Source organism: Perognathus longimembris, chromosome 3, assembly GCF_023159225.1.
Source record: "Perognathus longimembris pacificus isolate PPM17 chromosome 3, ASM2315922v1, whole genome shotgun sequence".
NCBI classification, from domain to species: domain Eukaryota; kingdom Metazoa; phylum Chordata; class Mammalia; order Rodentia; family Heteromyidae; genus Perognathus; species Perognathus longimembris.
Genome location: NC_063163.1, coordinates 98,117,189 through 98,131,352, shown reverse-complemented (window position 1 = coordinate 98,131,352; position 14,164 = coordinate 98,117,189). Strand labels below are relative to the sequence as shown.

The 14,164-nt window shown below is 41.7% G+C and overlaps 1 protein-coding gene and 1 pseudogene across 1 annotated transcript in view; one reads left to right on the top strand and one right to left on the bottom strand.

Annotated features, from left to right (window-relative positions):
- LOC125347769 (zinc finger protein 585A-like) overlaps positions 1–14,164 on the bottom strand; it is a 145,653-nt gene that overhangs the window by 67,964 nt on the left and 63,525 nt on the right. The gene's annotated exons all lie outside the window — the stretch shown is intronic.
- Positions 5,794–6,923, top strand: LOC125349438 (annotated as a pseudogene).

Sequence of the window (14,164 nt, the reverse complement as noted above, 5' to 3'; positions counted from 1 at the left end):
ATCACTTTGACAATAAATAAATTAATTAATTGAAAAAAATTAAACATAAGCAAAAACAACACCTAGAACTCTGGCCCAAGAATGTTATCCTACTCCAGGTACAAAGGATGCTGAGGTCTGGAAGCCAGATGGGGCAGAAAACTCAAATTAACTCAAATTGCAGGCATGGTTCAGGTGAAAGTTTCAAGTAAAAGAAAAACCACAAAGCAGTCATGGGATTTAACTGATGAGCTTTTGAAGAAATACAACTCTAAAGTCTACTGCTTCTCCTATTGGAAATGGGCACCAACGAGAAAAATGTTCTCAGAATACTTGAGATACCTATGGCTTACTCAGTCCTGTGAAACATTTAAAGGTTTTTGTGACCATACTGTTTAAGTCACTCCAGTAAAGCTTCATTAAAACAGGTTAATATTATTATTGAGGATGTGATTTCTGATTAGTTGCCAGAAAACCTCACTTTCCCAGAGAAGTGACTTCCTGGGGTGACTGAATCCCCTAACAGTAGTCACCACTTTTTCGACACATAAAAAAAAACCCTGGAGGGTTGGAAATGGGGATCAGTGCTTCCTTGGCATGCATGAATCCCTGGGTTCCATCCCTCAGCACCACATGAACAGACAAAAGCTGACATGGTGCAGTGGTTCAAGTGCTAGCCTTGAGAACAGAGAGGCACAGGGACAGAGCCCAAGCATTGAGTTCAAACTAAAGGACTGGCAAAGCAAATAAACAAAATTCTTTAAAGTATGAGACCAATCGAAGCAAATATGCACATGATGTAGACAGAATGTAAGAGTTTTATCAGCTGCAAAATGTAAAATGCATCTTTGTCTTATTTAGATACATTTTACTCAAGGTGAATCTACTTTTCCATTTTAAACCTGGGACCTCCATTAAGTTCATAAAATGGAATGTAAAACTGGGTAAAAACCAAAACAACTCACCTGACATCCATCCATTCTGTTCCTATTGGCAATGAACAGAAGATTCTGGAAGCAAGGCTGGGATGAAAGGCAATGAGGTAGTCAGCAAAGGAACTATTGGGAATTTGCCCCACATTTTCCTGCTCTATACTTGTTAGAAACTGCAACCTACTCTGCCAAGCCATCTATAACCACCTGCATGTGGTTTTTGCCTTTATAAACCCAAGATCAGGGCTGGGACTATGGTTTAGTGATTTTCTGCTACCCTTGCATGCATGAAGCCCTGGGTTCCATTCCTTGGCACCACATAAAAAGAAAGAGCCAGAAATGGAGCTTTGGCTCAAGTGGTAGAGTGCTAGCCTTAAGCAAAAACGAAGCCAGAGACAGTGCTCAGCCTTGGAATCCAAGGCCTGGATTGGCAAAAAAAAAAAAAGAAAAGAAAAGAAATAAAAAGAAAGAAAACATCTTGTGAACTGTTCAGGGTCACAGTCTTAGCTCCCTAGTCTGCACCATGGTTCTGGCCGGTCAGCTTCTGTGCTTGTAATAAAGCTTGAATTCTTCTGACTTTTTCATGTGCTCGACTCACTTTTCCTGGGACCCTGTAACATCTTTGGGTGGGGATTACTCCCTCCGACCCTCTCCACAGAACAGGGACAAAATGAGTAACCCTAGCTAAACCTTCAAGAAATGTGGTATCTTCAAATCAAACCACCTTGGGAAAGGTGCATTGCCTTAAGATTACTCTTCTTATTTTTCTTTTAAGGCCAAAATACAGTCAGACTTTCTGAACGGACAGAAGAAAAAAAAAAAGTTAGAGCTAGCATCAGTACATCCTTTCCTAGGACATTTAGAATGAGTTTGAAAGATCACATTCTAGGAATGATAGTGGGAACAGGAGGCTCACTAAATTAAAAGGAAGACAGTTACAGTATTATTACATGCTTATTGGTAGTCGTGGATCTTACCTTTCCACCCCAAACTACAGCCTCAAGTCCCATTGAATTTCCAGGCTCTGGTTTATTAGTCCACCTCAACTCTCTCCCTAAAAATTAGTCTAAACCTTCTAACAACAAGTGATTGAGAGTGTTACAGGATCTAGAACCTCATGAATCTTGTGCAAAGTAGACCTGACTCTTGCTTAAGACAAGGAAACCTAAATAGATCATTTCCTTCCCATCCTTTTCACCCTCTACTTTTTTGGGCTTACCAGACTTCACAAGATCTCTTCCTTCAGCAGGGACATTCCTATCACAGGATGCCCTCCTTCCAACACCGATAGGCTTCACTCTATAAACACAGAACCATCACACAGTACTCCAATACACCGTGTGGAATAGTCTCTAGAAAGAAACCTGGGTGAAGATAAAGCAGGTCCACTATGAAGGCTAAGAAAGCACGAGGAGACCAGAAAAACAACACAGGAGCAACCACCCAGAACCCGAATACACAACTGCAATATGACAAGCCCCAGGGCCCGCGCACACTTCACGGTTTCACTACCACTGTTGCCATGCTCCCTGCCCCGCAGGGCAAAGTGAACGCCAACACCTGGGTGCTAAGCGGAACGTCAGTGTGGGAGTGTGCGCGCTCAGCTCCCTGCTCCCCCCCCCCCCCCCCACCGGACAACACCCAACCTGCTTGCCTAGCTCCGGCGACCAGGTTCTGCCTCCTCTGATGTGCGGGCTAACTGAGGCGCCCACTGGGGAAGCACAACTGAAGGAGCGTTTGGAGGGCAACTCCAGTCCCGAGCCCGGCCCGCGCTTCTTACCGGACATCTTCCCTCCCTGGGATCACTTAAGGTCACAGTGCCACGGCCCACTGAACAGAGGCTGGGGCCTCACTCGGTGGCTCCAAACTTGGGAATGCAAAGGCGTACTTCACCGCACTTCCCAGAAGTGGGAGAGAGAGGAACTGGAATTTACAGACTAGAAACAACCTCTGTGGGCAGGAAGGCGCATGCTCACAAGGAGCCCAGTTAGGCACTTCCTCCGGGTTTGTGCTCAGTGGACTACAGTTCCCACAATGCCGTCTGCACCCTAGGGGAAGGTGGCCTTATGTAGGCATTGGAGCCAGTTTAACCCTTGGTCATAAGAGCACATAGATACTGCCGCACCTTGGGCAGTTAAGGGTCAAATAGCTGACATTTTACAAGGGATGCTCCCTGATTCTGAGACGGTGCCTTAGTTATGACTTGCAGGATAGTATTCGTCATAGCAGAATCCAGAGAGAGACTTTTTTTTTTCATTTTGCCAGTCATGGGACTTGAACTCGTCTTAGGTACTGTGCCTGGCTTCGTTTTCTCATGGCTAGCATTCTACCACTTGAGCCATAACACCACTTCTGGCTTTTGCTATAAATGTGCTCCGGAGGAATCAAACCAGGGCTTCAAGCATGCTACCCAAGCCACCTACCACTAGGCAAAAGTCTTGTTCCTCAAAATGACCCTTTTACTAGTCCTCTCTTTTGTAGTATCATTAAATATTTAAAAAGGGACAACATTCAGGTTTAATGCATTGAACAGTAAACTTCCATTACATGTGTTTTATGTGACATATTCCAATCAGAGCACTCTGAATAACAAAATAAGGAGATTCCTCCACCTGCATTCAGGTGTCCCAGGTGTGTTCTCTCACAGAGCCACTCCTGGGCTTTTCTGTTTATGTGGTGCTGGGGAATGGACACCCAGGGCTTCCTGTATACTAGGCACGCACTCTACCACTAAGCCACATTCCCAGCCCCATAAGATATATTTTATAGAGTTAATTCTCCAGTTCTTAGTGCAACAAACAACACACAACTGTAATAAAGTAAAATGGAAGCTGGCCATGGTATTCAGTTAGACACTTAAATTATTTTAATTTGTCCAAAAGTTTAATATAGTTCTTTTTGAAGAAAATGTCCCAAGAATTTCTGGCATCGCACTTTGAAGAAATCAAATCAGAATTACTTTTGAGTGAGTGCACACACATGGCTGTAGGTATTAAAGATACCAGGCTAGTTAGTGCCCCTATCTACCATGTCCTGTGCAGCTGCTGCCGTAGTGATTGCCTTTATGGGAACTCAGGAAGGAGATGATCACTGCCACCTGTCCCTGTGAAGGTCCGTTTCCTTTCTGTGCTTCTTAGCAGCATCTGAATGATCACCAAATGTGCTGTGAGGTGGAAAGTGGCATATTTTTCTCTTATGGCTGTGTCTTTTTGAATATTTCAAGACATCTGTAGTATGCCTGGCCTAATGTGGGGGGAAGCTTAATTGTGGTGACTTTGAAAGTGCTCACTATGCCTATGAGACAGGTTCAGGACCTCAAAGTGCACGTTCCCAACCAACAACACCCGTTGACATGTCTTCTAGGACTGTGTGATCTAGACCACGAGTGATTTCAGGATCTTAACTGACTTGCTTTCTCTGTCTTATATGACTTCTTACACAGATTTGGAAGCCTTCTGTCTCTCTTCAGGTTCCTTTTTGTCCATCTTTGCACTGATGGAGGCTGGGGACTTCTCTTTTTCCACTCCTTTTCTAGGTGACAGTGGCTTGGAAGCTGGTGACAAGTTTCCAAGCTGAACAGTGCCAGTGTCCCATCATAATTCAGTCCTTTGCTTTTTGACTGGGGTTTCTTTATGGCTCCTCTTCTCTCCTTCCTGTCCTAGTAATTCATAGTGTGATTATTTACTTTTATAGAGCCAAAGTGTCTCTATGTAGATTTTCTGAATATCATCTTTATAGAAACAAAAGAAGAAACCAACAGACAGACAGACAGACAGACAGACAGAGAGAGGGAGAGAGAGAGAGAGCAAGAGAGAGAGAAGGAGGATGGATTCTAGCTGGAAAGGAACAAAATATTGTTCCATAGATTTTTCAGGTAATTAGAGGCATTGTGTAAGAGGGTTTCATTATGTTCCATTTTTAAATTTCAAAAGGCGTAATAATGATTTTTTTCCTAGTCCTGAGCAGTGTCCCTGGCTTCTTTTTTGCTCAAGGCTAGCACTATACCACTTGAGCCAGAGAGCCACTTCTAGCTTTTTCTATATATATGGGGCTGAGAAATCGAGCACAAGGTTTCATGTATATGATGCAAGTTCCCTGCAACTAGGCCATATTCCCATCCCCAACAGTGATCTCATTTGTGTGTGTTACATAGAAATACATATCCTCTAGCATCCTCTGCTAAGCCTTGACAAATTTCTGTTTGGTATTGTAATGGTGTCTGAATAAGGAGAATCCTCCACCCCTCCAAAAGTCTACCACTGAGATACAGTCTCAAGTACAACGACAGTTTTATTGGGGAAGTAAAAAGCAGAATACCAGGCAGGATCGCAGCGCAGACTTGGAGGCTGGGGAGAAGCACCCTGGTCCGGGCTCAGGGTCAGATTATAAAGGGAAATACCACATGGTCAAGCCATGTCACACTCAGGGGGCCAAGGAGGTTACAACACCTATAGAGAAACTGCATAGACATGTCAGGTCACAGGCAGGTGGCCAATTGAGTTACAGTCTGCCTCATAGCAAATGTTTGAAGCAACCTATCGTTTTAGTTAGAATTGGTGTATGAATTTGGCAGGTCCCCATATGATGCAGGCTGGGGTAAAGCTGCTCCTTCCTGAAAGGGCACAGGTTGCTGGGTTGCTTTACCATTTCTAGCTCCTAACAAGTACCATGAACTGTCTTGACTGGCTGGCTTTAACTCATGCTCCTATTTGTCAGGCCAACTCTTAAGTGCCAGAGATAATTTGGAACTATTTTAAATGAAGTGGCATCAATTTCTAGGACATCTAAAATGATTCGTCAAAAAATGGTGTTCCGAGTCAGTGCGAGCATGGGCTGCGACCTCCGGCCGAAGCGGGGAGGGGAGGGGGTGGGCGGCGTGGCGATGGGGGCGGCGGTGGCATAGGCGGATCGCACTCTCTTCGTGGGTAACCTGGAGACCAAGGTCACCGAGGAGCTCCTCTTCGAGCTCTTCCACCAGGAAGTAGTCATGCCTCACAGGACACCTATCCCCAACATCAAGCTGTAAGCTCAAGCCCCGCCTCCATATCTCCAACCAGATATGAAAGGACTGTGGGTAATATGACTCCATCATGACAGATAAATCAGAGATCATTCTCAACTCCAGAAAATTATCAGAGACAAGCAGTGATGAACAATATTCTGAGACAGATGTCATATGGTGGGAAATTTGGTTCTGTGCGTGTGGATCCGTCTGGATTTTCATCATCAGTTCCGTCACATGGTCATAACTTTAACCAGTCTTCCAGCTCCCTGTGGAGCCATGATACACCATCATCACAGCGCAAAGTCAGACAGAGTTCCCATCCCTACCTAGCGGATAGACACTGTAGCCACCAGCGTTACCCTGATCATGGGCCTGACTACCATTACAGAGGAGCCAGAGAGGATTTCTTCTATGAAGACAGGAGTTCTGATGGCTGGAGCCATTACTACGATAACAGAAGAGACAGTAGGGATGGGAAATGGCACTTACCTCGACACTAGGAAGTGGTATAATGAGATTGTCTTATAGGGCCATTTTAGGCCCTTGTGACTAAACATTTTGTAAAACTGTACAGAGCAGCTTTACAAGTTGCACATTTCTTATAAAAAGTTTTTAAAACCTGTAGCTGCAGTTTCATACAGAAGTGAGAAGAACTGTGGTTCCAGTTTTCTTACAGTGATAACCTTTCACCTCAGGGTTTTAGGAAGAGGAAAGGGTTTTATAAAAAACAAAAAAAAAGTGCTCCAGTTCCTGATAATTTTAGACAATTAGAAAGGATAAATTGTATAGATTCGTTGTATTATAAGGGGAATATTTTAATTATTTGTTACCTTTTTGTATTGCAAGGATTATCTTGTTAATCTCTGTGGATGTAATAGAAAGCATTGAAGTTAGTATTCTGAAATAGCTCTCTGTATTTTGTTAATAAGGAAATACAAGTTTTCATTTTATTAACACTTTATTTGAGGAAGCATAGTGATTATGTTTGGGGGGGAAATTAGCCTTAGAAATTTTAAGTACAAATTTTGTGACATGTTCTTTTGAGCTTTAACCCTGCTCTTGAACTCACAAATGTAAAGCTACTATTCAAAAATTTTAGTTGTTTCTTATTCTTTTTTTTTTTTTTTTTTTTTGCTGGTCCTGGGCTTGAACTCAGGGCCTATTCATGAGCTGATTTGCTCAGGGCTAATGCTCTACCAGTTAAGCCACAACTCCACTTATGGATTATTTGGTAGTTTATTGGAGATGAAAGTCTCAGACTTTCCTGCCCAGGCTGGCTTCAAACCATGATCCTGACATCTCAGCCTACTGAGTAGCTAGGATTATAGGCGAGAACCACCAGCACCCAGGAAATTTTAGAATTTTTAAAGATTAAATCATGTTTCCTGTAAGACAGGCCACTCAGGAAGCTAAATAACTTCACTTGTATACTTTTTAACATTAAAAATTACAGTATTAATGTAAATTCTCTTTCTGAGGAACAAAAATATCAATGCATAATCAGATAAAATAATAAAATGTCTTACTGAAAACACTCTTTTTGGGGAAAATATATGGAAGCCTTTCTGTGCAGCCCTGTGTTCGCCAGATTTCACAAATTATAACTTTTCAAAGTACCCAGGACAAGGGGGTAAGGATACAGTTTATGAAGGAGCTTGTACAGCTTGCTTTTTTTTTTTTTTGGTGAACATCAATTGGAAAGGAAGGTAACTTTCTGATTTAAAAAATTTTAAATCTCATTAATAAAAACTTTTGTATCAAGAAAAAAAATGGTGTTCCTTGTCTATACATAAAATATCTAGTTACTTCCTTATTAAAGTAACAGCCAAACCACCTGTGTAGTTAAGAGCTAATACATAATAGGTGTTTGAAAAGAATATAAAAGCCTTTGCATATTTGTAAATGCCACAGATTGTACCAAACGTAGAATCAAGATTCTTGCAGGAGTTAAACAAACTGTCGATTTTCTATGTAAAACACTTTGCATGACTGGGTCTATGGCTTGGAGTGGCACTGCGGTACAAATGGTAGAGTCTAGTCTTGAGCAAGAGCGCTCCGGTACAGAACCAGACCCTGAGTTCAAGCCCCCAGTCTGCCAACAAAGAAGACAGAAAATGGAAAAAAGAAAAGATTAGTAACCAACAACGTTGAAAGCAGGGCTAAAACAAATACTTGGAGAATCACTTCACAACTTCTCACAATCAAACTCACAATGAAATAACTATTTTATACATATCAGTATGTGCATATTTTAAATAAAAACCCAACAACACCTAAAATCTAGTAAGTTCTGGGAAGGATCTGAAAATAGTGTGATCTTTGCTGCGCATCTGCCAGGAATGTAAAACATCAAAGATGGTGTAGATAATCATAAAGTGAATTAAACTTAGAAACACATGGGCATATAACTGACCACTTCTTTTTCTAGGTTTTTATACAAAAGAACTAAAGCAAGGACTTTAACAACTATTTGGAGAAACACTTCAAAATTACTCACTAAAAAAGATAGGGACACACAAAACAATAGATAAAGGCATTGAAAAGGAAGAAAATATTACTACATATTACAGCAGGGATGAGTCTTGAACACAGTCAGCTAAATAAAATATAGCAATTAGAAAGGAACATCATGGCATGATGTCTCTTCTTGAGTTTCAAGGATCAACAAACTCATAGGCCAAAAAGAATGATTGTTCTGGAGACTGAGATAGAGAGGAAAAGGAGCTGCATATTCAGTGATTCTACAGCTTCACACATGGAAGATGAGAAATGTTCGAGGTGCATGGAAAGATGTGACCCCAAAATAAAGCAATATGTACTCTCAGTAAATGGTATAGTTGAGAATGTTTAAGGAGCCAGACAGGATTGATGTGTAGAAAGACGACAGAATGAAATATGGCCTAAGTTTCAAGTAAAACAAAAACCATGAAGCAGGCATGGGATTTAACTAATGTGCTTTTGAAGAAAACACAACTCTAAATGCTAACACATTTTTATTGGAAGTGTACAGTAACAATAACTATATGGACAGTAGTTTAAATACCTTGGGCTGAATCTTCTAACAGTTTGACCCCTTTTCCTCACATCCCAAAACCTACAAATAGGACTAGGGTGTGGGTCAGTGGTGGACTACTTGCCTAGCTGCATGAAACCCTGGGTTTGATTCCTTAGGACCATATAAACAGAAAAGGCCAGAAGTGGTGCTGTGGCTCAAGTGGTAGAGTGCTACCCTTGAGCACAGGGAGGCTCAGGGACACAGCTCAGGCATTGACTTAGGCACAGTAAAGTAAAGTAAATAAGTATACAAATAAACCTAGAGAAAATGTGAAGCAAATCTGCACTCAGCATAGAATGTAAGATTTTCTAAGCTACGAAGTATAAAATATATCTTTGTCCTATTTAGGAACATTTTGCTGAAGCTGAATCTCATTTTTCATTTTCAGACTTGAACATCCATTAAGTTCATTAAATGCCATGTAAAATAAAGTGAGAGGAGCTTGGAATATGGCCTAGTAATAGAGTGCTTGTCTCACATACATGAAGCCCTAGGTTCTTTGCCTCAGCACCACATTTATAGAACAATCCAGAAGTGGCACTGTGGCTCAAGTGCAAGAATGCTGGTCTTGAGCAAAAAGAAGCCCAGGACAATGCTCAGGCCCTCAGTCCAAGCTCCAGGACTGGAAAAAAACAACAACAACAAAAAGAAAACAAAATAAAGTTTGAATCCAAAAGCAACTCACCAGAGATCCATCCATTCTGTGTTGCTGTTGACAATGAACAGAAGATTCTGGGATCAGGGCTGGGAGAAAAGGAAAATGAAGCCGTGACAAAAAGAACTATTGCAAATTTTTTCCCCAGCTTTTCCTGCTCAAAGCAATAATGCAATCTTAAGGGAGAAGAATCTTTTATGTTTCAAGTAGAGCATTAAAATCTGCAATAAAAACAAATCCAAGTGCATTACTTGGTAGATAGATATTATTCAAGCAGCTCATTTTGATGTTGATTACACAAAGAATTGGTAAAAACTATAGACGGTGTCAGCACAGGTTTGAAAAGGCCTTAGTGCTCATCTTCCTAAACACAGTCCTATGGAGAACCTTGGCTTTCCTTCAGGGTGGGGGAGTACATGGCCTAATAAAGGGGCAGCATATAATAATGTTCATAGGAGTGACACCTGAATGAACCATCCTCACTCAAGCAACACAATGATTAAAGCCTCATTTTACTGAAACAATAGCAATGCAAGATATGAACCTAAGTACATCCCAAAATAGAGATGCCTGTGACACACAGATTGTGACATATGATTGCCCTCAGTCAAAAGGAATAAGTTACAACTGTTCTGCCATCATTATTTAGGGAGATCAGAGAAAGCCGAGAGTGAAGATAAAACCACAGTGCATTTCATCTCAGCATGGTAATGAGTCCTATTCAATATATGTCTTTATATGTTAAAGTTCTCTTGCTTTAAAAAAAAAGAGTATAAGTCTATTAGAAAAGAAGAACATGCTATAATTTATCCTTTTGTGTATGTTGAATGTAAAGTTCTTCCTCTGAGTATCTCCTTACATTTTCTTTTTTTGCCAGTCATGGGGCTTGAATTCAGGGATTGATCACTGTATCTGGCTTCTTTCTGCCCAAGGCCAGCACTCTACTACTTGAAGCACAGCACCACTTCTGGCTTTGCCTACTTGTGGTGGTGAGGAATCAAACCAAGGGCTTCATGTATTCCAGGCAAGCACTTTACATTTAGGCCATATTCCCAGCCCTCCTCCTTACATTTTAAGTGCACAAATATGCATCAGTTGAAACACACATCTTGATTCATCTCTCACACAGGAAATCTCTTTCTAAGGCAAGAGTGAAGTACAAAGTATGGCATCAAGTACATAGAGTTTCCCTGACGATGTCAGGTGCACACTACTGCAGTCTCTGCTCCATCATCTCTGGCCTTGTCTCTCTCTTGCCATTGTAGGAAGTGGACAGTGTCATGGGCCAAAGACAAATTCTTTATAACAATATGTGACCAAGACTTAAAGAGTATGAGAGGGAAGCATCATTGGGTTTACAATATAAGCCCAATCAAAAAGAGTAGAGTAACTTTGAGATTGGGATGCAATAATAGGTAATATAGTAGATATAAAATAATAGATAATAGATATTATATATAATAGATGATATATGTAAAATAGTGAAATCTCCCAGAAACTTCAGACTACAGTTTGATGGAACATGAGTACTACTGAGTCCATTGTTGTCTACTTGACTTACTTTGATCCTCTGAAACATGGCTATCTCATTGTGTTGTTGCCATTGTTGTTACACAGCCTGAGTTGTGGTTTTAAGGCTTACTTTGCCTAGAATTGCACTGTTCATTAACTAGGCATGACTGTAATTCCTCTTGAGTTAGGTGTCTGAGTGGGAGTACTTAAGTATAACAAACCAGGAGAAAATATCCTGGGAATTAAAAGGGAAGACAGAGCTTGAAAGGAAAGAAAATAATTGACCTCTGGCAACATGTTGTGTGCTGTGTGCTCCTTTGATCCACACAACACCAGATTCTTATCTCTGAGTGGGACTCTCATAGGTGTTTACATCAGTACTAGTGAAAGCCTGCATTGATTTGGTAGAGGGTGAGGACTTAGAAATTTGGACATCTATACCTGTTCATGAAAAACCACACATCAGTTACTAAGCAATGAAAAATATCAAACAAATTTGTGGCACAATACTGTACATCTGGCTGGGCTCCAAAGCATTAAATGTGCATATTGTCTTTTTATAAAATTTAATGATACCACAAAAGGGGGATTAGTAAAAGTCTGGATACTTTGGTGACAGTGTCAGAATATAATTTTCATGAGAGAAAAGCTATCATGTGTCGTTCACTAGATTTTTCTGACTAAGAAATGATTATCTGTGTAAACTGGACAAAATAGTAAACTAGAAAAATACCTTACAAGTTGTTATACAGATAAATCATTGACAATATTTGCTTCGCCATTAAAATGTAATTAGAATTGTTAACATTTCCCCCTCCTCAAAGTGTCCAGCTCCTCCAATTAGCCCCCAGGTCCACGCAAACCTAAACTCCTTGCCCTAGAACTATAATGGGCCACTCCCACTCAACATTTAGGCCTGCCTACTTTCCCTTTATCCCCAGAGATATATAAGCCACCACCTGGAGAAGGTGCTTATGCACCAGAAGCCATGTTGCTCCCTCTCTCATGGGAGATATGGCCCCACTAATAAACCTTGTGAACCTGCTTCTTCTGTCCATGACTATCTCTGCATGGTTCACTGGGATGGCTGGGACATATTCTTTCATTGGTGCTGAGTCCCAGGATAGGTGCCCCGGTGGATTTGCTTCCCCATTTTGGGAATTCCAATCTGCCTCTAGGACCTATTCTGCTGGAGCCCACCTGGAGGACCTCTGAGGTAACTTTCTCCTGGCTGAGCACTCTACTTCCATCCACCAAAACAACGATGGATTTGAACCTCCAACCAGAGTAAGTGACTATTGCAGTTAGCCGGAGGCTCAGATCCAGTTTTCCTTAAGGCCTCTGGGCCAAGCCCACCTGGTCAAGTTCTTATCCCCACTCCAGGGGACCATAAGCAACCAGGCTAGGTCAAGGGAATCTGCTGCAATTGTGGGTAACGACACCATATTTTGTTTATTCCCTCACAATCAACTCCATTTTAGAGTCAGCTGAACAGAGCCCCACAAGAGCCTTTGTCTTCAAGAGAAGCAGCAGGGGGAACAAGGACAAACTGCGAGGAAGTCTGGCTTGCAGTGTCTGACTTGATCCGGAACCCAAATGGCCTACTGGTGGCTGCAGTGCCTTCTGGGCTGATCCAGGGTGATTTTCCACTCACCAGGAACACTTGTTAGACCTTTTATGACATGTTTTATTTTTTGCTTTTGGTAGAAGATTTGAGATGATGGAATAAAGATATAGAATACCTGCTTTTGTTTGCTTGCTTTCTGGGACAGGGCCTATGTCACCCAAGCTTTGAACTTGTGATCCTACTCCCTCAGTTTCCTCGATTGCAGGTATGTGCAACCATGCCTGTGTTAGAGGTCAGCCTTAGAGAATTGGAAAGCCATTCTCTGTCCCTCAGAAGGCTGAGGGCAGCCCCAGAAAGACCTGTTGCTCTTAGCATTACAATGGCCACAGTTTCTGACCTCATGATAATCATCAATTCAACTCCAGATCTTCACTTGGCCTTGGAGTTTGCAGGTGGCCTATTCAAATTGGCTGTTTACAATTTGATTCACATCCTGGTGTAGCTTGCTTTGTGAGGGAACCCTGCAAAGTCTTTCTTACCTGATGTGTGCCAACTTGGACCAAAATGATAGGTTAGTTTGAGCAGTTACTATGTGGTAGATTGTAACTCTATTGGCCACTTGGGTGTGGCCAGGCATGACTATGTGGTTTTCTGTGTGTGTTGTAACCCCATTGGCCACCTGTGTGTGGCCAGGTGTGACTATGTGTTTATTTTCCTTTTTAAACCACTGCTTGAGTGGCCTCGGGGTCATAGTCTTAGCTCCCTGAGCACTGTGTCCCTGGCTGGTCAGCTTTCGTGCTTGCAATAAAGCTTGAGTTCTCCCACTCTGTTCGTGTACTGGACTTGGCTTCTTTTCTGTCCTGGAGCTTGTGTCAGTCTGGAAAGAGGTCTCTCCCGAGTGGGGTTCCCATCTGCACCTGGTTATAATACTCTTTATACCTTACAAAGCACTAGATTTTTGAACACAAAGCCTCATACTTCCTAGGCAGACCCTGAGCCTACTTACAATTTAGGTACTACTTGAGACAGACTGTCCCCTCTGTTTTTCTTTTTGCTATTTGGCAATTCTTTTTGCAAAATTGTTATTATCACGGTGAGATACATAGGGCAGAGACGGTCCAGTGACACAAGTCAGGTAATGAGTACATTTCTTTTCAGACAATGTCACTATTCTCACTCTCTCATTCACCTCTTTTTTTAACGTTAGCTGTGTGTTTGTTTACTTCCAGATAGAGTGTTGCTTTTTTTCCCCAAAACAGGCCTTGGACTGTGATCATCCTACCTACACTTGTCACATTGCTTGGATTATAGAGTAAGTCACTGTGTTTAAATGTTGAAGTGGAATCTCTTTCACTATTTACCCAGTCTGGTCTCAAACTGTGATCCTCCTGACCTTCACTTCTTGAGTAGCTGGGATTATAGATGTGAACCAGGCCCAGCTTAAAGATTTTTTTACATA